Source organism: Lissotriton helveticus, chromosome 3_1 (assembly GCF_964261635.1).
Source record: "Lissotriton helveticus chromosome 3_1, aLisHel1.1, whole genome shotgun sequence".
Taxonomy (NCBI): domain Eukaryota; kingdom Metazoa; phylum Chordata; class Amphibia; order Caudata; family Salamandridae; genus Lissotriton; species Lissotriton helveticus.
Window position 1 is genome coordinate 155,298,458 of NC_136061.1, and position 24,314 is coordinate 155,322,771.

The following is a 24,314-nucleotide window of genomic DNA, read 5'->3' on the forward strand; positions in this document are numbered from 1 at the left end:
AGGACTACCTATATATAGATTAACAGAGGTGCATGTTTAAAGTACACTCTGGCGTTTAGCAAAAGGCCAAAGGTTATAACAGACAACTGTGTAGAATGTGCACATGGGCTGTGTAATACAATCTAAACTTCTGATTTATGTTGGGAAATCTATAAATAAAAGTTAACCACATCGCTGCTTGAGAGATTCCTCTCCTGTGCTGGGCCCTAATAGAACTGGGTGTGGTCATGACACAGGAGCACTGTACTGCATGACGAGCTGAGCTCGTCATGGGCATGGAAGGGGTTAAAAAAATCAGGGAGCTGTGAGCCCCGTCTAGGAGGGGGGTGCCCCATTAACAGCGGCTCGAGAGCTGCACTGAACATGGGCACATAAGAGGAGGCAGCATAGCTTGGTCTGGAGTCTGCATGTATGTGAAGTCATGGAAAGGAACGCCTATCAACCCCCACCATGGCACCGCCCCACATGCAAGCTGCCACCACAGGACTATAGCTGCGAGACATGAGGGGCTGCTCAGCCACAGCTGCACCCCGGAAGCACACTTGAGGTCAGGGAAGGAATGCTGGGTTCAAAACTTGGCTCCCTGGCAAAGATTGCTGGTTTTTAACGACAGGAGAATTAAGCGGCTTGTCCAGAATCACAAGATGGCGAGTCAGGCCGGGATTCAAACCAGAGTCCCCATTTCCAAACTTAGCAACTCAAGCCATTAGGCCACACCAAGATGTCTTTGTATTTAGCAAAGAAGGTGAAAAACATGGATGCAGGACTCTAAAGTGAATGAATCGAGATAATTTGTAAACAAGCCTGGCTTTGAAAGTGTTGCGGCGTGAGCGCCCGCTGCAGCGAAAGTGTAAGTACATATGTTTCACATTAAAGCACACACGCCAGGGAAGGGGTGGAGGAGCGTTGAGAGAGCAGTGAAAGCTGGCCACTGACAGAAAAATTAGGCTGATGAGGAGGGAGTGTGAGAAGGGAGGGGGGAGAAGAGGAGATTCACGCGATGTAAGGCTTAATGAGCCATTACAGAAAGCCAGATGGCTGCTGTGCACATCCACGCACGCGTAACCGCACGCTGGAGGCCGGCAAAAGCCTTTGGTAGCACTTTGAAAACCCAATTACTAAATGTCTCTCCAGAGCAGCACATGCGCTGGCTCAGGCGAGACCTAAAAATGGCCATGAATGAGTACAGTAGTGATCCTGGTGTCCTCACTGCATTTGTAAATAGGACACCAGGGCACCTCTGCACCAGTCATACTTGTTTTCGCAAAGGTCCAAAAGCACTGCAGGAATGAAAAACAACCCTCTTAGTCCTTCTTTGTTTCTTTAACACTTTTACATGCAGTTCAGACACTGTAATAGTTTTTGGCCATTAAAATAGCAAGAAGATCTCCTGGACCTCGTCGGTTCGGGTGGCTATAGGGGGGATGAAGTATCTGGGAGCATTCTTGTCAGACTCGCCTAGCATGTCTTGGGACAGAAATTTTGCCCCTTTATGGGAACGTGTACAGGAGGATCTTAAGACCCATATGCCATTATCCATTTATGGTAGATCGGCCATCTTCAAGATGGTCTCTCTCCCCCATTTACTATACCACTTGCAAAATCACCCCTACACGATTTCTCCCAGATGATTCCAACAGGTTAATGTTGCCTTGGGACAGTTTTTGTGGGCCGGTGAGCTTCCAATCTACATACTGCGAGGGGCTGGCGACCTCCGACATTCTGTCTTACTATATGGCCTCGCACCTGCTTGTCTTAAATGAATGGTGGTACGGATATAGGGCCGACCCTGCCTATGCAGTTGTACAGAGGTGTATAGGGGACTCCACTTTGCACACTATACCATACTCTGCACCACTGCGCAACTCTTTGTCGTCAGTTACGAGGGTCATCTTTCAAATTTGGAGGCAGGCCCTACGGAGCATGGGGGGAAAAGGCTGACGAGGGAGACTCCCCTCTTGAACAATGGACGATTGCCTCAATTGGCTACTCTATCTGGGTTTCGTGGCTGGGACAACATTGGTATCTCTACTCTGGGAGAAATAATGCGGGGACCGGTCCTGAAGTCCTTTCAAGATCTAGAGAATGACTTTCAAATGCAGAGAACGCAATTTTATATATATCTTATATATAGCTTCAGTTTCGGCATGCTATTTTCCCTAGCTTGGAGGGCTTAGAAATCAGCCCGATGGAGGCCAAGGTGTTTATGGGAGATCTCCAGACCATAAGATCTCTCAAATCTACCAATCTCTGGTTACCCATAGCTCCTCCACGCTACAGAAGCTCAGAGAGGCCTGGGAGGGGGATGTTGGCCTGCTGGAGGAGGAGGACTGGCCTCCCCGCGGCCGGCTGCAATAGCAGTACGCTTGCGCCTTATCCAGTTCATGTACCTTCGTCGGGTATACTTCACTAGGGTTAGATTGTGGAGGGAGGGATTGGTGGCCTCCCCTATATGTCTCAGGTGCGAGCGGGAGGAAGGTACCCTGATGCACACGGTCTGGCACTGCTCTGCCCTGGCACGATTTTGGAGGGGAGTTATGGCCAGCGCACCAAAAGCTAGCCCGACTGCGCCCATACACACCCGAACAGGCCCAGGAGCCAAGGATCCTGCCCTTTTAAGTCAGACCTAATGAAAGTCTCTGCCAAGCAACTGAGAGCACTCCGGCCCACCTGCTCAGAAGCCTATAGAACTTAATTTGACCCGTTTAAGAGTTCACAAACATGCACAATTTGTAATTTTTCACTTAATCCACAAAATAACCTGGTGCAACACATTACGGGCAATGCTATCACTGCAGACACTCCAGGGAGCAGTGAGGATATTACCCCACGCTTTGGGCTAGAAAGTAAGTTACACTTCTATAGACTTAATGTTTGATCACTACCTACCCAGCAGCAATATCTCTACAACTTTGTGGTGGCCCACACACCAGATGTCATGTTTCTAATGGAAACATGGCTCCATGAGGCCTCTATGTCTGATGTTATTGTGGCCTTACAGGAATTATCTATACCGGTCTGCGAAGCAGTGTCTTTCTCACTGGCACTTACATCGAAACTTACAATATCCGGAGCATTAATATACCGACCACTAGGATACGCAGGCCACTGGTGTACTCTTCTGCCAGACCTTCTCACCGCCCCCCCCCCTTTTCCTCAGATCTGCCAATTTTACATTAAATGGGGATCTGAATATCCATCAACAGGATAGCCTTCGTAGCCCTGGTTAGGCCTTAATTGAGTACCTCAGGACACTGAATTTGGATCTTATTAACTCCACATCAACTCACAAAGCAGGCCACCTCTTAGATCCGATCTTCTCCAACTTAATGCATCTGGCTACTACTCCTCCTTTGCCTTATTTCTTTACCACTCTGTTGTATTGGGTTTTCCATGGGGCGAGTTTTCTAGGTTCTTGGAGTTCTTTCTTTTTTATCATTTTAATTTCATCTATTATGCTTTCATTGAACTCATCAATATTGTCATGTGAGGAAATTGGATTAAACTTGGATTTGGGCTTGAAGGAAGACTGCAGATGCAAAGGAGTGTATTTTTCGAAATGGGGACAAAGCAGGCAATGTGGTGATCTAGCCAACTAAGATATATTTAGAGGAGGCTCTTAAGCAACTAAAAGATTTAACATGTTATCAAAGAATAACTTTGACCGAGTATGAAAATTTAAAATCCAGATGCTTTGACGATTTGGTAAACTGGCCAGACAAGAATCTAATAAATATAGATGAATAGAACTTCTTGAGAGTTGAACATCCGAGAATTCCAATTCTTTACCATCTTCCTAAGATACACAAGAATAGGGAATGGCCACCAGGAAGACAAATAATTTCAGCTATTGGTAGCCTCTTCAAGAATGTTTCCAAATATGTGGACTATTTCTCGGAACCCCTAGTCAAAGACTTAGCATCATACATCCAAGACACCACATATTTTCTCAAACGTGTATTTGATGTACCGGGGAGGACGATTATCTTATGGTTTGCCTAGATGTTAACTCGTTGTATACTAGCATCCAACATAAGGTTGGCCTAAAGGCGATACAGAATTTTCTAAATCTTAGACCTAAAACATTTATAGAGCACAATGAAATGGTGATAGAAATGATTGCCTGGTGCCTTAAAAGTATCATCCTTTTGTTCAACATCACTCTGTACAAAAAAATTCAAGGGACAGCTATGGGCACCTGCTTCGCCCCCAGCTATGCAAATTTGCATACAGGCTGGTGGGAGTAGCATGTGCTGCATGGCTTAGATATGAAGGAATGGCCACCACATATAGTAATGTGGCTGAGATATATCGATGATCTGTTTCTGCTATGGAAAGGGAATATAGAGACAGTTGAAATATTTGTGAACAACATCAATAATAATGAGTTGAAGCTGTCATTTACTAGCTGAATCAGCAACAGCAGTGTTGATTTTTGGATGTCAGACTTGAAGTAAAAGATTCATGCTTAGTATCCTCAGTCGTTGGAAACCCCACTGCAGGCAATATAACATTAAATGCAAACAGTGCACATCTCATTCCACTGAAAAACAGTATACCCTTTGGAGAACTGGTCAGGGCCAAGAGAATAGGTGGCTCAAAAGTCAGAGAAGGAAATCTGTGGCAGACTAAAACAAAGAGGATATCAGGAACCAATATTAGAGAGGGCTAAAACAAAAGTAGCCAACATTAATAGAACTGTGTTGCTCTTTACTACGAAGCCCCCTCCTAAAAATCATGACAGTGCCTGCCGGTATGTTACTACTTACAGCATTAAACACAAAGCATTAACACATGCCTTAAATAAACATTGACATTTAGTCAAACGCGACCCAGTGTTAGGAACAGATACCAGTGCCAAACCAAATATAACATACAGGAAGTCACAATTTATGAGCAATCATCTTAGTGAAAATAGGGATTGATACCAACTGTATGTGGTTGAAAGCAAGTTATGGCTTCAAAAAATGTGTCAAATGTAAGGCTTGCCAACATGGTAATAACTTGACTGAGGTGATAACAGAGATGGGGGAGTGTATAGCAGTAACCAAACCATTGAACTGTAAATCAGCGTTTGTGGTATATTTGTTGAAATGTCCATGCCCGAACCAATATATAGGGAGCAAGAAGCTTTAGGTCCACAAACGCATTCTGCAACAACTTAGGGCAGTCAAACATGTAGATATGACATACCCAGTGGCAAGGCACTCCAAAGAATATCACAACAGTGATCCTAGTCTACTGACGTATAGTATTGTAGACCAAATATTGAAATCTGTGAGCGGGGAAGACAGAGAGAGAGAGCACTAAAACGATTAGAGTGCAGGTATATTCTGAGAATGGGTACAAATTAATCTAGCGGTCTTAATTTAGATGAAGAACTATATTCCTTTCTGTAAATACAGATTGCCTGCACCTTTACCCTTCTGTTCTTCTACTTTACTCTGTCCTGTTGAAACCTTGCAATATTTTAAATATTTTTTAATTCATTGTTTTTAATTGCTTGCAGCCATATATATATAATAGGTCCCTGAAAACAGAGAACAAGGCTACTGTGCATCTGCACAACATAACAGAAAACCCACCACAGAGTAAGCATTCGGGTAGGAAAAATCAAGCGGCAGAAAGGAGCCATAAGAACAGACTTCCTTGAGACTGGCCCAGATGGCTGGAAATTAAACCTCGAAACAACAATGGAGGTACCTTCAGTCTGAATGAGAAAAAAGGACCCAAGTGGTGTCCAGAAAATGTGCATGCAGATCACACTGTTGATCTTACGAAGAGACAGTATTATGTCATATCAGAAAGAAAGTGGAAGAGGAGAAGATACAAAGTCTGTTGAGACTAGAAAACAGTACCCATCAGCCCACTCAAAAGCGGAATATCGTCATCTGGGTGGTAGGAGAAAAGGTGTCCTATAGGCTCATCCTCAGCCAAAGTCTAAGGTTGCCTGATCATGGACCCTTCAGATCGAAAAATCCAACCCACAGAAGACAGGATGTGAGCAGACAGGGCAGAAAGAGAAAGTTGCAGTGCAGGAAATAAAGGAAGAGTGCTCCTGATGTTTAAAAATGCCTGATCCGATGACATAAGGTAACTTTATTGGGTTTGACCATCAAATTGGCATGATTAAAAGCAGTAAGCTGATAGCATGGAAAAAATGGTTTGCTATCTATCGTGAGTGTTACTAGGTTTTGACCTAGTAACACTCACGATAGATAGCAAACCATTTTTTCCATGCTATCAGCTTACTGCTTTTAATCATGCCAATTTGATGGTCAAACCCAATAAAGTTACCTTATGTCATCGGATCAGGCATTTTTAAACATCAGGAGCACTCTTCCTTTATTTCCTGCACTGCAACTTTCTCTTTCTGCCCTGTCTGCTCACATCCTGTCTTCTGTGGGTTGGATTTTTCGATCTGAAGGGTCCATGATCAGGCAACCTTAGACTTTGGCTGAGGATGAGCCTATAGGACACCTTTTCTCCTACCACCCAGATGACGATATTCCGCTTTTGAGTGGGCTGATGGGTACTGTTTTCTAGTCTCAACAGACTTTGTATCTTCTCCTCTTCCACTTTCTTTCTGATATGACATAATACTGTCTCTTCGTAAGATCAACAGTGTGATCTGCATGCACATTTTCTGGACACCACTTGGGTCCTTTTTTCTCATTCAGACTGAAGGTACCTCCATTGTTGTTTCGCTATATAAGTTGGGGGACCAGGTACCTATTGTGTCTATAAACTGTTTCCCCTTGGACCCTCCAAACACTCAGTATATTATTGGAAATTAAACCTGCCATTGACAGCATAATTGAGAAGAACAGTACTTGCAGAAGGCAGGAACACTCCATCCAGTATCACCCTGGAAGGGAAGGAGTATTCCGTCCTATGAAGGAGAACAAGGGTCAAAGCAAGGGGAAACAAACCGTCCCTAACAACTTTAATACAACAAATAGTTAAGACTTTCCACCACCATGACTATCTCTGAACCGGCATAAGGCCAAGTAGGCATGCGCATCAAAAAGCATTTCAATTAAAGTAGCGTGCACCGCCTCTGAAAACCTGGAAGTACGCAACCACGCACGCCAACGTAGAGCCATAAAAGAGGCTATAGCCGACCATCAGAATTAGTGTTATCGATACCATAGCGGATGCTAAGAGAGGCATCTTGCTGCCCATCATGTACAAGGGGCACAAGAGCATTCTGGTCAAGCGGGGTTCCACTGAGACCCACGAGGCGTGGGAGAAGTGGGCAAGGACACAAGAAGTGTTCAGAGAGTGCAGGGCAGTGCTAGATGAAGATAAACTACCCCTACCACAACAGCACCACTATGGGAGCCGGCAGACAAGAGTCTGACACTATCATCGGAGTCAGCAGACAAGAAGTAAGAGCCAAAGGCGGAAGCCTTGTCGGGATGTGCCCCGGCATCGCCAAGGTATAAGACACAGGAGGCCGACCTGAAGCCAGGGGGGAATCTGCTTTTGGGGTCACAGGCACGACTTCATGCACTTCCATGGGGCTCAACGGCGCTAGAGGGCAGTGGCAATCCAAGAATAGTATGAAGAGGTTGAGAATGTCTCATCGTGGTCAAAAACTCCCCAGCCACAAAATAGGTGGGGAGACGCAGGGCAGACCCATGCCCCATCACTTCAACAGAAGAGTGGGGACTAGTGGTAGGCGACGAAGGAGAGCGTCACTGCAACTTCAACCGGTGACGCCGAGACTTACATTCTGGCGGCTCCTAGTACAGATGTGCGGTTGGTCTGTAGAGCACATAGGGGATTGAGGATGACGAGAAGTCCTTGAGAAATTCTCGCAGCAATGAGCTTCATGCAATGGTCCCTGAGCACTTTAGGTCAGAGCTGGTGACAGGAGCCACACTCTTTGTAGTCATGATGCTCACCCAGACATTACATGCAAACCGAGTTAGGGTCAGTAGCAGACATCTATCATCCACAGGACTCACAAGGCTTGAACCCTGGGGACATTGAAGAAGGAAGTAAGAAAGGGCACACTGCTCCGTCGACAAAAAAAAGTCAAGTAGGCCGAAAAAAGGCCAGAGAAACTGCAGTGCGGATCTGCGTTGTTAAGGCAGAAGAGAAGGAACTGATGTCAGCGTGTTTGGGGAGGACTTAATTAGAATCCACTAACATTACATTCGGGGGTAGGGACATTGCTACAGAGTCGCTCGACACCCACTACTGACATGCAGAGGTACTGCTGCAATTTTTTGCAGATCCAGTCTGGCACCTGGGGGGGGTATTCTATGATAAGGAAACTGCAGCTAGATGTTTCTTTCCCATACTTTAGATGAATTGATAAAAGTCTCTCCTCCGTAGGACACACTCTTGCCTACATGGTGTCGATGGAAGCCCCTAAATACTGTGGTGTCTGAACCGGAGTGGAGGTTGACATGTTGTAGTTGATGTGAAAACTCAACCATTGAAGGAGGGGGTAGAAATTAATTTGATGTTTCCTGAGGTGGGCAGCTACTACTTCCATGCACTTTGAAAAAGTTCTGGGTGCTGATTTGAGGCCAATTGGAGGAACTTGGTACTTATATTGGCCCTGTCCCACGAAAAACCTCAAGAATTTGTGATTTTTCTTGGTGATTGGTACACGAAAGTACGCGTCGTGGAGGTCTATGGAGCAGAGACAATATCCCTGGTGTAATTAGGGATAGATCTATGCCAGCATCTGAAACCTTTCTCGCCAAATCCATTTGTTGGGTAATTTCAAGTTGAGAATGGGTCTGAATGTGTTCTTGTCTTTCTTCTTTACCATAAAAATCTGGAGTAAATGTCTGTTCCCCGTTGTTTGTGAAGAATGACTTCCGCTGCATGCTTCTGCAGCATGATGTGGACTTCCGATCGAAGCGTTTGCAGATTGTGATTGGATGGTTTTGGTGATATGGTCGGTGGAGGACTTATGAATCTAAGACAATATCCATTTCAAACAATATTCAAAACCAACCATGGTCCGTGCAGATAACAGCGGTGGGGCGGTATTTCGAGGGATGATGTAGAGGGAAAATTAATGATTTATTTAATTTTCCCTCTGCATTGCCCCCTCGAAATCCCCCCTCCCCAACTGGCCCCACCGCTGTTACCTACACAGATCACGGCTGTTCAAAACCCAGGTACCTTTTGTAATTTTTTTGCCACTCTGCCAGAAAATGAAAGATGCTTCCCCATAACGGAGTGGGCAACAGAAGAGAGGGATGGAAAGATTCCTGGCTTGGAGCCTGAGGCTGATTTACCCCCTTAAGCAGGCTGTTGGGTGGATCTTCTTCTAGGCTGCCTTTGCTGCTGGTGGTAAGGTTGTTGCTGTTGTGGGTGTTGGCAACCTTGGTACCTCAAGGGGTTTGAACCCTCTGAGGGTAAAACCGGCCCTGGTAGGGCTTGATAGGATGTCTATTTAGGTCTTGTGCCTAGGGTTGCAGTGTGCAGCACTACTCGCGTAGCACAAGACTTCTTGTAAGGGGTTTAGAAAGCTACCCACATGCTTGTGCGTGTGGTTTTGCTTTCCCCATGTGGCATTGGCTTGAACGTGCTTTTTTTTTTAAACGGCGCGCGATTGGGCAAAGGCGGGACAATTTTCTGCCTTTGAAGAGCCTGTTCCCGACAGTGGCTAGAACGTGCAGCAGCACGCGTTCGCCTTGCTGCCGCGCTCCCTCCTCCCTCGCTCCTATGTGGTACGCGCGCACCACTAGTTGTTGACAATAGCGATCACGACGCGATCGCTTCATCGCAGCACCCGTGCTTTACCTTTAATATTAAAAGTAAAGCGCGGGTGCCGCGATTATACCAAAAGTAAAGAAATACATTTTTTTTTCTATTTCTTTACTTTTGGTATAATCGCGGCACCTGTGCTTTACTTTCAATCTTATAAGTAAAGCGCGGGTGCCGCAATTATACCAAAAGTAAAGAAATAGAAAAAATATATTTCTTTACTTTTGCTATAATCGCGGCACATGCTCTTTACTGTTAACATTAAAAGTAAAGAAATAGATGTTTTTTTCTATTTCTTTACTTTTGGTATCATCGCGGCACACGCGCTTTACTTTTAACATTAAAAGTAAAGCGTCAGTGCCGCGATGCTTGTTATGATTGTGAGAAGCCATGAGGCGTATTACTGGAAGCCGTGAGTGGAAGAGGAATTCGAGAAAACGATGCCTGCCTGTTTCATTCAAACTGACAAAGGGGCTTAAGTTGCCGTAAAATGTTGCATGCTAAATAAACCAAAAACGTGTATTGTGTTTGAATGCCTTTTACAGTCTATAGTGTGTTACTTTATGTGATATTACAAATCACACTGAGTTGTGACTCATGGCCTCTGAATGTCTTTTCTTGTGATAAAGCCCTCATTAACACATAACCCCTCTCCAGCCTTTTCTCTGCATGCAAGGAACTGAATGGGGCTGTGATTGCCTGGAAAGGATTAAATATATGCTATTCATGATAATCTTTTACCTGCAGCTTGTAAAGAACACACGTTACGGAGATGATAACTTTCACTAGAATGCCACATGCAGGATGTTTAGACCAGAGACATACCTAATATTCAGGAATGCAGAAAGGTCTTTTCACATAGATATGAACTGAATTTGCTAAAGTCTACAGAATCTCACTCAGAAAAGCACATCTAGGTGCTTCTGCTTAAGTAACCGCACTTTGTAGATTCCTTCATTTTGGGGTTCACGCTTTTTTCTCAGTACTACACTTGAAATGTAAGTTGTTTTTGATTTTTTTGCAAGCATCCTTCCTACCCTGCATCTAGACCAGGCTGATTACCAGCTTGCACACAGCCAGCCGGTTTAGATTTCGCCTGTAGATGGAAAATGTTTTCATTATGGAGAAATCCCTTCCCCTATGCCCCAGGGCCCACCTGGATCATCATACTTTCAAACACACTTTCTCCTTCCTTTTATGGTGCATTTTCAAGGGATGCACTGTTTTCGGAATTTATACAAAGTACCATCTTTATGCGGTTAACAAGCTTTAGTCTGTCACCACCCTAAGATGGCATTATCCTTTTTTATTTCCCACCCCTCACCCTAGCTTTCTCCTTGCCTACGAAGGGAAACGCTTCCATACAAAATATGGATTTCTGTATAGAATTCTGGATTTTGTGAGTCAGGGGCCTTGTGATTTATAAATAATAGGTCCTGCTTCCGGGGTGGTAACTACTACATAAAGTCTGTGCAAATCAGATCTGCAACTTTGATCAACCAGAGGAGAAATTAAGGTGTGAATTTGAGAAGGCATACTCTGCATACTGAGTCGTGTGATCTTCGGTTGTCAATTTATATGTATATGCATGCATGATTCACGAAGGATTGCGACTACTTATGCACACCGCAATGTGCTGCAGACCTCTGGTGGGACGTTGAGTAGCATAAGACACAGATTATACAGGGAGCGGTCCACTAATGGTCTCATAGTAGGAAAAGCAGTATTGTGTATGTTTACGTTTTCATATAGTCGGGGTGTGCTAATACGAAGACGCATTGTATGAGAGGGGCCCTTTTATCCTATAATTGATGATTCCATCCCAAATTCTCTCACCTCCACATAGGGAGCCTTTTTTGAGGTCTGGAGCACATTGCGCTTCAGCATTCATTAAGTTTTTTTCCACTGAATGAATCCATGCTAAATTAGCATCCTCTTTTGCCACATGATGAGGATTTTAAAGGAACTTAGGGTTTCTAAAATTCTTCTAGAAGGGACAGAGAAAATGGTGAAAATGGTGAATATATAGGAACTTTTTTTGGGGGGGGAGGGCTGGTGCGGGGGTAAAGTGCTGTGCAAGAAAATGTCTCGTTTTTTATTTCCGAAAAATGACCTCAACAAAAGGTTTGCTCTGTCAAGATCACCTCAGCTCTCAAGAGCGAGCAGAGTTGAACAAGAATATTTTTTACCACATTCTTTTACTTTTTAGGTTGAGTATGCACTTGAAGCTCTGCCCACTCTCCGCCCATATTGTTCATTGGCTTGTGTCTTTGTCCTTTGTAAAAGCTGGCTTCTGATTCAGTAATCGGCTTGTTAGTCCCTCCTTAGTACTGGCTTGTCTTCATTTGTTATCTCCCATGAGGACTGGGCCTTTTACTTCTGTTGTTACACCATCTGTGTTATTTAGTCCATGAGCACTATTTCTTTAGTGAGTTTTGTCTTACAGCAGACACGACGTGCTTTGCAGCACATCCAGCGTGCCATGCCCCCTTTCACTTTTCAAGCAACCGGGACAAGGGCGGCCGCTTCTTTGGAATGTCATAGGTCTCGCACTGAGGAGAGTTTAATCTATCTGGCATTGTAAATGACAATAGCTTAAACTCTCGCAAATACTAAATCTATTGTTTTACAAATATTTTCTTTTTGTGGGATGCTTCCTAGCTCCCCATGCCGTGCTTGCACTAAATAGAGGCCACACCCCTTTCTTTAGATGTGGCTCATCTAAAGAAAGGGGCATGACCTCTATTAAGTGCAAGTTCAGCATGGGGTGCTTGCAAACAAACAATATTTGTAATTCAATAGGTCTCGCATTTGCAAGAATTTAAGTTATTGACATTTACAGTGCCATTAGCTCAAAGTCTCGTAAATGCGAGACCTATGCATTGCAAATGCTTGTTTCTTTTAGCTTCTCTATGCCGACCGCCTTAAGAGTCTGCATCTATGACTTCATGCAAGCCATGTCGTCTTCAGTGTGGCTGCAAAGAGGGTAGAACTTGAGAATGTAAGATTGGGGATTCTCTGTTGAGACTCCGGTTTAGGGGCCAGATGTAGGTAATTTTAATTTACCACCTCTTAAATACCGATTCATACCGAATCGGTATTTAAGAGGTGGTAAAATAGAGGGGGGGAGATGTAGGTATTTCAGATTCGGTAAATACCGAATCGTTAAGATTCGGTATTTACCGATTCTGTAAATACCGATTCGGTATTGCCCATTGATTCCTAGGGGGGAATAGGGGAAACCTATTCACTTACCTGCCAGACGCCGCTGCCACCGCCAGGCACTCAGAAGCACGCCGCCACCGCCAAGAGTCACTTTCTACCAGTCTTCACGCGCCGCCGCTCCGGGACCACAATTCCCGGCAGCCTACGCGGCGGCGTGCCTTGTGACACCGCGAGGGCGACAGGGAAGCGCACATAAGCGCACAGGAACCGGCGGAGCGGGGGAAACCTATTCACTTACCTGCCAGATGCCGCTGCCACCGCCAGGCACTCAGAAGCACGCCGCCACCGCCAAGAGTCACTTTCTACCAGTCTTCACGCGCCGCCGCTCCAGGACCACAATTCCCGGCAGCCTACGTGGCGGCGCGCCTTGTGACACCGCGAGGGCGACAGGGAGGCGCACATAAGCGCACAGGAACCGGCGGAGCGGGGGAAACCTATTCACTTACCTGCCAGACGCCGCTGCCACCGCCAGGCACTCAGAAGCACGCCGCCACCGCCAAGAGTCACTTTCTACCAGTCTTCACGCGCCGCCGCTCCGGGACCACAATTCCTGGCAGCCTACGCGGCGGCGCGCCTTGAGACACCGCGAGGGCGACAGGGAGGCGCACATAAGCGCACAGGAACCGGCGGAGCGGGGGAAACCTATTCACTTACCTGCCAGACGCCGCTGCCACCGCCAGGCACTCAGAAGCACGCCGCCACCGCCAAGAGTCACTTTCTACCAGTCTTCACGCGCCGCCGCTCCGGGACCACAATTCCCGGCAGCCTACGCGGCGTCGTGCCTTGTGACACCGCGAGGGCGACAGGGAGGCGCACATAAGCGCACAGGAACCGGCGGAGCGGGGGAAACCTATTCACTTACCTGCCAGACGCCGCTGCCACCGCCAGGCACTCAGAAGCACGCCGCCACCGCCAAGAGTCACTTTCTACCAGTCTTCACGCGCCGCCGCTCCGGGACCACAATTCCCGGCAGCCTACGCGGCGGCGCGCCTTGTGACACCGCGAGGGCGACAGGGAGGCGCACATAAGCGCACAGGAACCGGCGGAGCGGGGGAAACCTATTCACTTACCTGCCAGACGCCGCTGCCACCGCCAGGCACTCAGAAGCACGCCGCCACCGCCAAGAGTCACTTTCTACCAGTCTTCACGCGCCGCCGCTCCGGGACCACAATTCCCAGCAGCCTACGCGGCGGCGCGCCTTGTGACACCGCGAGGGCGACAGGGAGGCGCACATAAGCGCACAGGAACCCGCTTCGCGGGACGCGAGCGGGACGCCCGGGGCTAAGCCCGGGCAAGGGGCGGGCCCTCTACGGCCCTCATCGGCACGAGGAGGCAGGGGCAGGGCCAGAAACGCTGCAGGAATCATCATTGCAAGTAAGACTCATAGTTCTAAGAGTTTCCTATTAGCTACCAAACTTGTGTAAAGAGTGAGTTTGCGTGTATATTGTAAACATGTCTACGAAACTGAAGGAAGCCCCGCAAAATACTCTTGACAATTACCTTGTCCAAACCGTGAAAAAAATTAACACGCAGAGGAGAAACTCCCTGGGGTTAAGCCAATCCCCAGACCTCCGTTGTCTGTCCCCAACTGCATCTATTTTGATTGATGACACTATTTTGCAGGAAGTCCATCAGGAGAGCATAATTAGTGGCCCTATTTTCCAAGGATTAGGCGGCCCACCTGGTAATGTAGTCCCGGCCTCTGAGGTTTCCAACATAGAGGCTGAGAGTGATATTGACATCGACTCTGACCAGGAGAAACAGACTCGAGTTTCATCTGACGAGCAGACACCTAAAGGGCGCGCAACAAGGCCAAGACGATTATGTACTAAAAACCCACCCAAGCAGGGCGGACCACGTCCGGGGACAAGAAGGTAGAGGGCTATTACCCCAAAGACAAAGCAAGTAAACACTGTGGAGGAAAAACAAAATCACACTTCTGAGGATGCTTTTTTTGAAAGGATTGCTGACTTTCTTGAGATAAAAATTAATGCCATTGTAAAACCTTTAATATCGAAAATTGACAAACTGCAAGCGGAGATTAAGAGATTGGGTGGTCTCCACACCACGGTTGCAGGCGGGGTAGAAAACATTACTACGATGGTTACAAATTTGAGCAATATTACAGGGGGAAATGTGGTTAGAGAGGCTGTAAGCGATAGTGCAGGGATCCAGTTGTCTGTTGAGAATTTACCGCCCCAACCATCAACATCATTGACCACTATCACTGAGGGCCCTCTTTTAGTTAACATCCCAACAGATAGTATTCCCTCTGTCAGCTTCCCCCCAGTAATTGCCCATTCTACGGACCCCCTACAATTTTTAGTCGAGGCCACACCAGTGGTTCTTGTGTAAGCGAATGTCCCTCCTTTGGAAGGAGGAACAGTGGAAAGCCCTACCTCTCTCACAAGCAAGGCTCTGCACTGGCTTACCAGTAATATGCGGTTAGCTCCAGGGGGAAGTACCATCTGGCAAATGTAATTAAGTCAGCAACCAGGGTCCCCTGGCTGGGAAATCGGCCGAAAAAGTTTAAAGGGGACTGTGTGGCAGTGAGCCTCTCAAATCAAGACATCCTTCCTAACATACTTGCTAACCTATTCCCTCCTCAACGCAGACAGGGTACTGTTGTTTCTCTAACCCTGAAGTTTTTCTACGGGGAACAACAGAACGTCACCCATCCAAGGACTCCTGCGCCAGGGTGGGATAGAAGTTGGGACTCTAATCTCAGATGGGGGCAGGACACAAGGCATAACGCTGTGGCCCATCACTCCCTTCTACCACAGCACAATCCTTTCGTAGAACCTCTTCAATTGTTTAATCGCTATGCCCCATTATCCTTCATGGACCAAAACGATTGACTCTCTCCTAGAAAAGATACTAATGATGAGGGTCCTTCGCCTGTTATCGGTCCTTTAGATCCAAAACTTACAGATAATAGGGTCTGCAGAATTATGAGCTGGAATGTTGCTGGTATCAGATCCAAATTCAACGACAAGAACTGGTTGGAGATAATCAGATCCAATGACATTCTTGCCTTCCAAGAAACTTGGGAAACGTCAGACAGACTTGTTCTAGACGGCTTTTCCCATTTCTTTTGTACCTGCAGTACCTAGTAACTCAGGAAGGGCAAAGGGGGGCTTGGCCATATATATTTCCCTAGATATTCAAGGGAAGCCAAGACAGATTAAAACTAATTCAATCAACATCTTAGCGGTTGAACTAACTACATCAAACTCACAGCCTATATTACTCGTTAATTTTTATAATTCTCCTGTCAGTCAAATCTTGAACGAGCATTTGTTAGCTTTAGAGGATTTCCTGTCCACCCACAGTGAGAATAGTGTTCATGGTTTCGAGGTGATCCTCATGGGAGACTGTAACATCCACCCATGTAATATGGATTGCCGTGTGGAATACGAGGATTTTTCCCCCTACCCCTCCATTCCGCATTTTGAACACTCACCACGTGGAGAGGCTCTGGAATCGCTCTTAGCAATTTTTAATCTTTATGAATCCTATAGTAGTAACATATGCCTGAGGTTACCAACATACGTGGGTAACAATACAGGTACAATTGTGGATTATATTTTTTTATCGTCCAGTATTTTGTCTGAAGTGCTTAATTACAAGGTAGAAACTTCAGCTTTTAGCGATCACAACCCTGTAATTTTAGAGATTGTATCTCAGGGAGTTTTGGGAAAGAGAGTGATTGAAGCTTTATGTGTGACAGATTTAGTCCTGGGAGACCAGAACCGTAGACTGAAATGGGACCAAGTAATCCCAATTACCTTTCTACAGGATACCCTGGCTAAAGTTGAGGGGGAAGTTGCAATCTGCTTGGATAATAATAACTCTGTAACCACCCTGATAGAGGCGTTTAATGTTATTTGCCGCCAGGTCAATTTAGACCTGACCGTAAAGAAAAAGCCCTATATACATAGGGGCCCCAAATGGTTTGACTTAAATTGCTCCAAGGCCCACTCAACTCTCCTGAAAGCCTTAAAAAATAAACCAAGAGACAAAGAACAGATAGCATCATTGAGGAAAAAATATAGCTATGCTATCAGGACGAGGAAATCCGAGATTAAAAAGGAGGCCTGGAATGACCTATTGTCGCCTGATATTCAGAGAGATAGTTCTAGATTTTGGGCGATAATTAACCATCCATATTTTGTGGGTCTAGAGAAGCAGAGAGCAGATTGCACCATACCTGATGAACAGTGGGTCACACATTTCAGTAACATCTATAGCTGCCCTGATAACACCTCAGATTGCGGAATGCAATTCACACAAGTAGTAGCTACTATCCCCCCTTTTAGTATAGAGGAGGTGAAAAAAGCGATTAGTGACACACTCTCTAAAAAGGCACCGGGGCCCGATGGGGTTCCCGCAGATTTCTTTAAGAGTGCCCCCGAACTAACTGCCAAAATTCTCACTAATATTTTTAACGCCACTAGGGATTTTATTTTTCCTATGAGCTGGGCCAAGTCCACTATAATACCGATTTTTAAAAAAGGACAGAGAACAGATCCGGCCTGTTATAGGCCAATCTCCCTCATGGATTCTAGTGTTAAAATCCTGGGGAGAGTCCTTCTAGGAAGACTGACTCAGCTTTTAGAAGGGAAGGGTGCCCTATCAAATGCACAATATGGTTTTAGAGCCAAAAGAGGAACTCTAGATCAGTGTCTAAATTTAGAACTGATCATAAATAAATATGTAATTGCCAAGGGGGGCTCCCTGTACATGGCCTTTATGGACCTCTCCTCAGCTTTTGACCTGGTTAACAGGGCTAAGCTGTGGGGGGTCCTTTTGACCATGGGCATTGATGCTCCCTTGGTGAGGTTTCTGGCAGAGTTACATAGAGATCTTAAGACCTCGGTCAGAGTGACTAGGGAAGGAAGATGTACTTGTCACTTTAAGTCAGAGAGGGGGGTTAGGCAAGGATGTATCCTTGCCCCCCTCCTCTTCACTCTTTATATAAACAACCTTGAGACAGTCCTGGCAGCTTCCCACACTGACATCCCGCGTGCAGGAGAGATAAAGATACCTGTCCACCTGTACGCGGATGATGCTGTCCTCTTGGCACGCTCTGGAGTGGCATTAAACAAACTCCTTTTATCCTTTGGGGATTTCATGTCCTCGCTGGACATGAAAACCAATGTAGAAAAATCCCATGTAATGATTGCAGGAGCCGCAGGCAGGAAAAGAAAGTCGAAAACATTTTTTTGTGCTGGGAAAGAGGTTAGGAGAGTCCCATCCTTTCCTTACTTAGGAGTAACCTTTGATGAAAAGGGCACGTGGGGTCCCCAGCATTCCGTCAAAAGCAACGCTGTAGCAAGAGCGGCTGCTGGGTTGCTTGGTTTTGCTAAAAAACTTGGAGCCCGCCCCATGGAAAGCATTATAAAGGTCTACAAAGCTAAATGTTTGTCGGTTGCTCAATACGGCTCTGTTATTTGGGGGTATACTAATCATGAACATGATAAAATCCAGAAAGTAGAAAATAAATTTCTGAGAACCCTGCTTTCTGTCCCCCAATCGACTTCCACATACATAATACATACAGAGCTTGGACTGAGCTATATTACCGACATTTTAAAACTAGCCCCAGTTATTGGATGGTTGAAAATTTGGCTCAACCAGGAGCTTACTCTAAATCATAATATCTTTAAAGATTGTTTAGCCCTGGATAGAGCACACAACATCCCGTGGTTAAAATATGTTCAGACGCAGTTAACTTTAGTTGGCCGACCCAAACTTTTTTCTTCTCCACATTTGATAAATCAGGAAGACATAAAAACAGTTAAAAACCTCCTGACAAATCATTATGTTTTGGAGAGGGAAGCCACAGAGTTAAATAAATCTACGGTTAGGAAACATTGTACGTTAACATCTGTCCCAGGTATGGAACCATATCTTTTTTTGGTAAATAAACCATACCACCGTATCCTTCTAACGAGATTTCGTCTTGACCTGATTCCTTTTACTCTGGGTAACTTTAAAAAATGGATTAGACCTGAAAATGCTGAACCATGTGATTGCGATTACTTTTCTACCCAGGATACGACTCATTTTATCTTGTTCTGCGGCCATTATAAAGAGATTAGAAAAAAATACTTGCTGCCTATATTGTGCAATCTGGGTTTTACGCAGGTAAAACCAGCTATGATGTTCCTGCAACTTCTTCCTAACTTAAAAGTAGCATTTCATGTCGCTAGTTTTTTGGTTGCAGGCGCACGCACAAATAAGCATCGTTCTAGAACTAGGCACCTTGCCCCAGATTAATGTTTATCTTTTTATATTTCACTGATTTTAATCTTTTTAACATTAATGCATAATTTATTCTGTATATTGTGATTGTAGGGTTTTTTAACAAAATATTGATTTGTATTACTATGTGTTTTGCTGAAATGTTGTCATGTATTATTGCTCGCTCTTTTATGATTTTTAATAATCGAATAAAGATAATTGACTGACTGACTGACTATGGGCCTTGCAGCCCATAGGAATCAATGGGCAATACCGATTCTGTAATTACAGAATCGGTAAATACCGATTTTAGCAAGGGTGCAGGGGGTATCACTTTGACACCCTCTGGCACCCCAAAAATAGACATGTGCGCCATGTGCATGTCTGTGTGTCACATGGCACAGGTGTGCATGCACACATGTGCATGCACACCTGGATTCGGTATTTTACCAACCAATTGGATTGGGTGGTAAAATACCGATTCTTAAAGCCCTGTGGCACTCTGACATGTGCCAGCTACATCTGCATTTACAGAATCGGTATTTTACCGAGTCTGTATTTACCGATTCGGTAATTTTACCGAATCGGTAAATACAGAATCGGTAAAATACCGATTCTGTAAATGCATGCCCTACATCTCAAAATCCAATTACCAGTCGGTAACGGCCGAATTCGGCCGTTACCGACCGGTAATTGGCCACCTACATCTGGCCCTCGGAGTTATAAGACGCAGCTAAGAAACCAGGAGGCCCTTGTTGACTATTTCTAGGAAGTCTTCCTGTCACTGGGCAGATCAACCGCAAACTTTTGAATAGAGTCCCAGAGTGCTCTATCATACCTGCCTAGAAGGGCAGCTACACAGGCCACTTTCATGGTGGTTGTGGTTGTGCTACAGACTTTGCGACCTACAGAGTCCAACTTCTTGCTCTTTTTAACAGGTGGTACAGAGGAAGCAGGAGTAGTTACATGGTTATTTTTGGCCGCTAATATTATGACCACTGAGGAGGGTATGAGGGGAGGAAGAGACTATCCTGCTCGGGAGGTCAACATTTTTTCTGTTGCCTTGAGGGAGCAGATTTAGCTGAGGCCGGAGTCAAAAAGAGTTCCATTGTTGGCTCTAAGAGGCCTGGCAGTAAAGGAAGGAGTGGCTTTAACGCTGACCTGTAGTGAAGCGTCCCAAATGTGATTAATGTAGAAGGTATAGGAATCAACATCTGTATATTGAGCTATGCAGCTCCCCCTACCAGGACCTCCTGAAAGGTGGTGATGCCATCCACTGGGGAAATTGAGAATCTGATGATGTCAGAGAATGTCTTCCTGTAGAAGTGGAGGAAGTATATCTGGAACTATGCTTAGATCACGTGCGTGATTTGGGTCTTGATCGAGATATATGACTTCGATGGCGAGAGCGACTGGAAGATGGACGAGACCACGAATGCCTGGATCTGTCGGGTATGTGATAGCGCGAATTATGGTGCATTCCTAAATGGGATCTAGCCCTTGGGAAAGGAGCTTCTACAGGCTTAGTAACTGGCGCTGGTAGAGGGGGCGCTGAAGGTAGTGGTGGAGGAGTATATGATGGTGGAGGAGAGGAGAGTCTGGTAATACTAGCAGTGAAGAGGAGGAGTATGCCCTTGAATATTCAGAGCCTGGAAATTAATAGATGCGTCTCGTCTTCCTCCTTTCTTCCTGTCCTCGACGTCCGTTGATGCCTCGACTTTGACATGCTTCTCGATGGCGACCTCTTTGGATGCCTCGACCTGCTCCTCTATGTCGATGGGTCTGCACACCTTGAAGTCGATACACCCCTCGACGTCGATCGCACTGTGCGTGTCTATGGCGCATTAGTCTTTGCCGACGACCTTCCCTGTCTCAAAATCGATCTTCACTTCTACGTAAACGTCGAACCAGCCCTGGACGGCAAACAAGTTGGTGCCGTGCCTTGTCTCAACGTCGATCCCCTCGATGTCGACTGGGAACAATGTTGTTTTTGGGCTGGAACACTCTTTTTTGGATCTTCCATGTATTTCAGAGGTAGATGGCAGAGCCCTGGTAGAGGATTGACCCTCTCCTTGCTCTGAAGTCCCACCTCCAGACTGTGCTTGCTGTCTCTGTCTTTCTTCAGTGCAATGGAGGTGAATTGTTTCCATTACCCTCAGAGCGTGTCTTGAAAGGAAAATGCTACTTACCAGTATGCATCTGTTCTTGGCATGTAGAGCTGCAGAGTCTCACACTGAGCATTAGATCGCCACCTGGTGTTGGGCTCGGATGATTGCATGTTGTTGTCGTCTTGGAAGAAGTCTTTGTAGTCACGAGATAGGTGACTCCTCCCTTGGACGATAGTGCGCATGGGCATAGACTCCATCCTTAGATTGTTTTTCGCCATGATGGGAAATGATGGAGTTAGTAGAAAGATAAAGGGATGTCCATGCGTGTATTTCTAAGTAAGATAGAACTGGAACAGATACAGGTCTCGGGGAGGCGGATGGGCGTGTGAGACTCTGCAGCTCTACATGCCAAGATTAGATGCATACTGGTAAGTTGCATTTTCCTTTCAAGGCATATGAGCTGCAGATCTCACACTAAGCATCGATTATACAGAGGTCTCCCCTAGCGGTGGTCACCTGTATCTGTTGCAGTAGTTTGAAAGTGAGTTTTGAGGACAGCTTGGCCCACAGCAGCTTGCTGTTTGGCTTGCACATCAACACAAAAGTGTTTAGTGAAGGTATGTGTTGTAGACCATGTTATTGCCTTGCAGATGTCTTCTAGGGGAATGTTCTCTTAGAAAGCCATAGAGGCTCCTAGTTTACATGTGGAGTGCGCTCTAGGAGGAATTGTTAATGTACGCTTTGCTTTTTGATAGCACATTTGTATGCATTTTACAATCCACCGTGCAATTCTAGCTTTAGAGATGGGGTTGCCCTTATGTGGTGGAAAGAAAGATACAAACAATTGTTTTGTTTTGCGAAAGGATTTTGTCCTGTCAATGTGATAGAGAAGGGCTCGTTTCACGTATAGGGTGTGTAGAGCTCTCTCTGCCAGAGAGTCAGGGTTTTGAAAAAACACTGGTAACTCTACTGATTGGTTTAGATGAAAAGGAGTAATCACTTTAGGTAGGAATTTGGGATTTGTTCTTAGGACCACTTTGTTACGGTGTAATTGTAAAAAAGGTTCTTCTATAGTGAAAGCTTGAATCTCACTTACTCACCTAAGAGAGGTAATAGCAATAAGGAAAGCTGTTTTCCAAGTGAGGAATTGCAGTTCACAATTATGTAAAGGTTCAAAAGGGGGTCCCATAAGCCTGGTAAGAACAATATTTAGATTCCACACTGAAGAGGGTGGTAACCTAGGAGGAATGATTCTTTTTAATCCTTCCATAAATGCTTTAATTGCAGGCACTCTAAATAATGACAGATGTTGTCTATTTTGTAGGCACGCAGCAATGGCTACAAGATGTAGTCTTATAGACGAATATGCTAGATTACATCTTTGTAAGTGTAGAAGGTAGCAGATGATATTCTGGATTGAAGCATCCAGGGGATCAGTTTGATTATTGGTGAAGTAAATGGCAAATCTTTTCCAATTTGCAGCATAGCAAGCCCTGATAGTAGGTCTTCTGGCTTCCTTAAATATATTCATACAGTCTGGTGGCAGGTTAAGGTAACCAAACTCTAAGACTTCAGGAGCCAGATCCCCAGATTCAGTTGACTTGGATCTGGATGTCTGATGTCTCCATGATTCTGCGTTAGCATGGATGGGGTTAGACACAGTCTCTGGTGTGGAACTAGATAGAGTTCTAGCAACATTGTGAACCACGGTTTACGCGCCCATGTAGGAGCTACTAAGATCATTTTGAGAGACTGTTGTCTTAGCTTGCACACTACTAGTGGTATTAGTGGGAGTGGCGGAAAAGCGTATGCAAATCTGCCTGACCAGTTCATCCATATCGCATTTCCCTTGGACATCGGGTGTGGAAACCTGGCGGCGAAGGTTGGGCACTTTGCATTTCTTGTGTGGTGAACAGATCTATGTCTGGGTGACCCCACTTGCGAAAGAATGGTGGAAGAGCTTGCGGATGTAGTTCCCATTCGTGTATCTGTTGTGTCTGTCGACTTAACAGATCTGCAATATGATTGTGAACCCCTGGAAGGGGTTCTGCTAGCAGATATATGTTTTGTGGAATGGCCCACCTCTAAATGTTCTGTGCAAGCTGGGACAGTTGCAGAGAATGTGTGCCTCCTTGTTTTTTGATGTAGTTCATGGCTGTCATGTTATCCGTCCAGATCAGGACAGCTTTGTTCTTTACATTTACTTGGAAGGACTTGAGTGCTAGGAATATTGCTAGCAGCTCCAGGTGATTGATGTGGAGCACTTTTTGTTGAGTGGTCCATCTTCCCTGAGTTGAACGGTGTAGGAGATGGGTTCCCCATCCTGTTAGGGATGCGTCTGTTGTAAGTACTATCTGTGGAACAGGGTCGAGGAACTGCCGCCCTCTGGACAAGTTTTTGTTGTTTTACCACTGCAGAGAGAGATGTGTGTGGCTGTCCACCAACACCAGGTCTGTAAGTTGTCCTTGAGCCTGGTTCCACTGATGTGCTAGACATTCCTGCAATGGGCGCATTTGCTGTCTTGCATATGGTACAATATAAATGCAAGATGCTATCATGCCTATTAGTTGCATGAACACTCTGGCTGGGAGAGAGTGTTGGTCGTGAAACCTTGTGACTAAGGCTTGAATGCTCTGTATACGTGTTTATTGTAGTACCTAGGTATTGATGTACATGAGAGGGCTGGAGATGCGACTTGGTGTAGTTGATTGTAAACCCTAAGTTGTCCAATGTTTGAATTGTTTGAGATGTGTGTTGGACACACTGATTGAATGACTTGGCTTTTATAGCCAATTGTCTAGGTATGGGAAGACATGGATGTGTTGCCTTCTGAGATGTGCTGCTACTACTGCTAGGCACTTTGTAAACACTCTTGGTGCAGTTGTGACCCCGAATGGAAAGACTTCGAACTGATAGTGTTGTCCTTCTAGTACAAACCGTAGATACTTCCTATGAGAAGGATGTATGGGAATGTGAAAGTAGGCGTCCTTGAGATCT

The 24,314-nt window shown here is 45.5% G+C and overlaps 1 protein-coding gene across 4 annotated transcripts in view; it reads right to left on the reverse strand.

The window, feature by feature from the left end:
- Positions 1–24,314, reverse strand: part of GTF2IRD1 (GTF2I repeat domain containing 1) — a 1,361,292-nt gene that overhangs the window by 362,755 nt on the left and 974,223 nt on the right. The window lies entirely within an intron of this gene.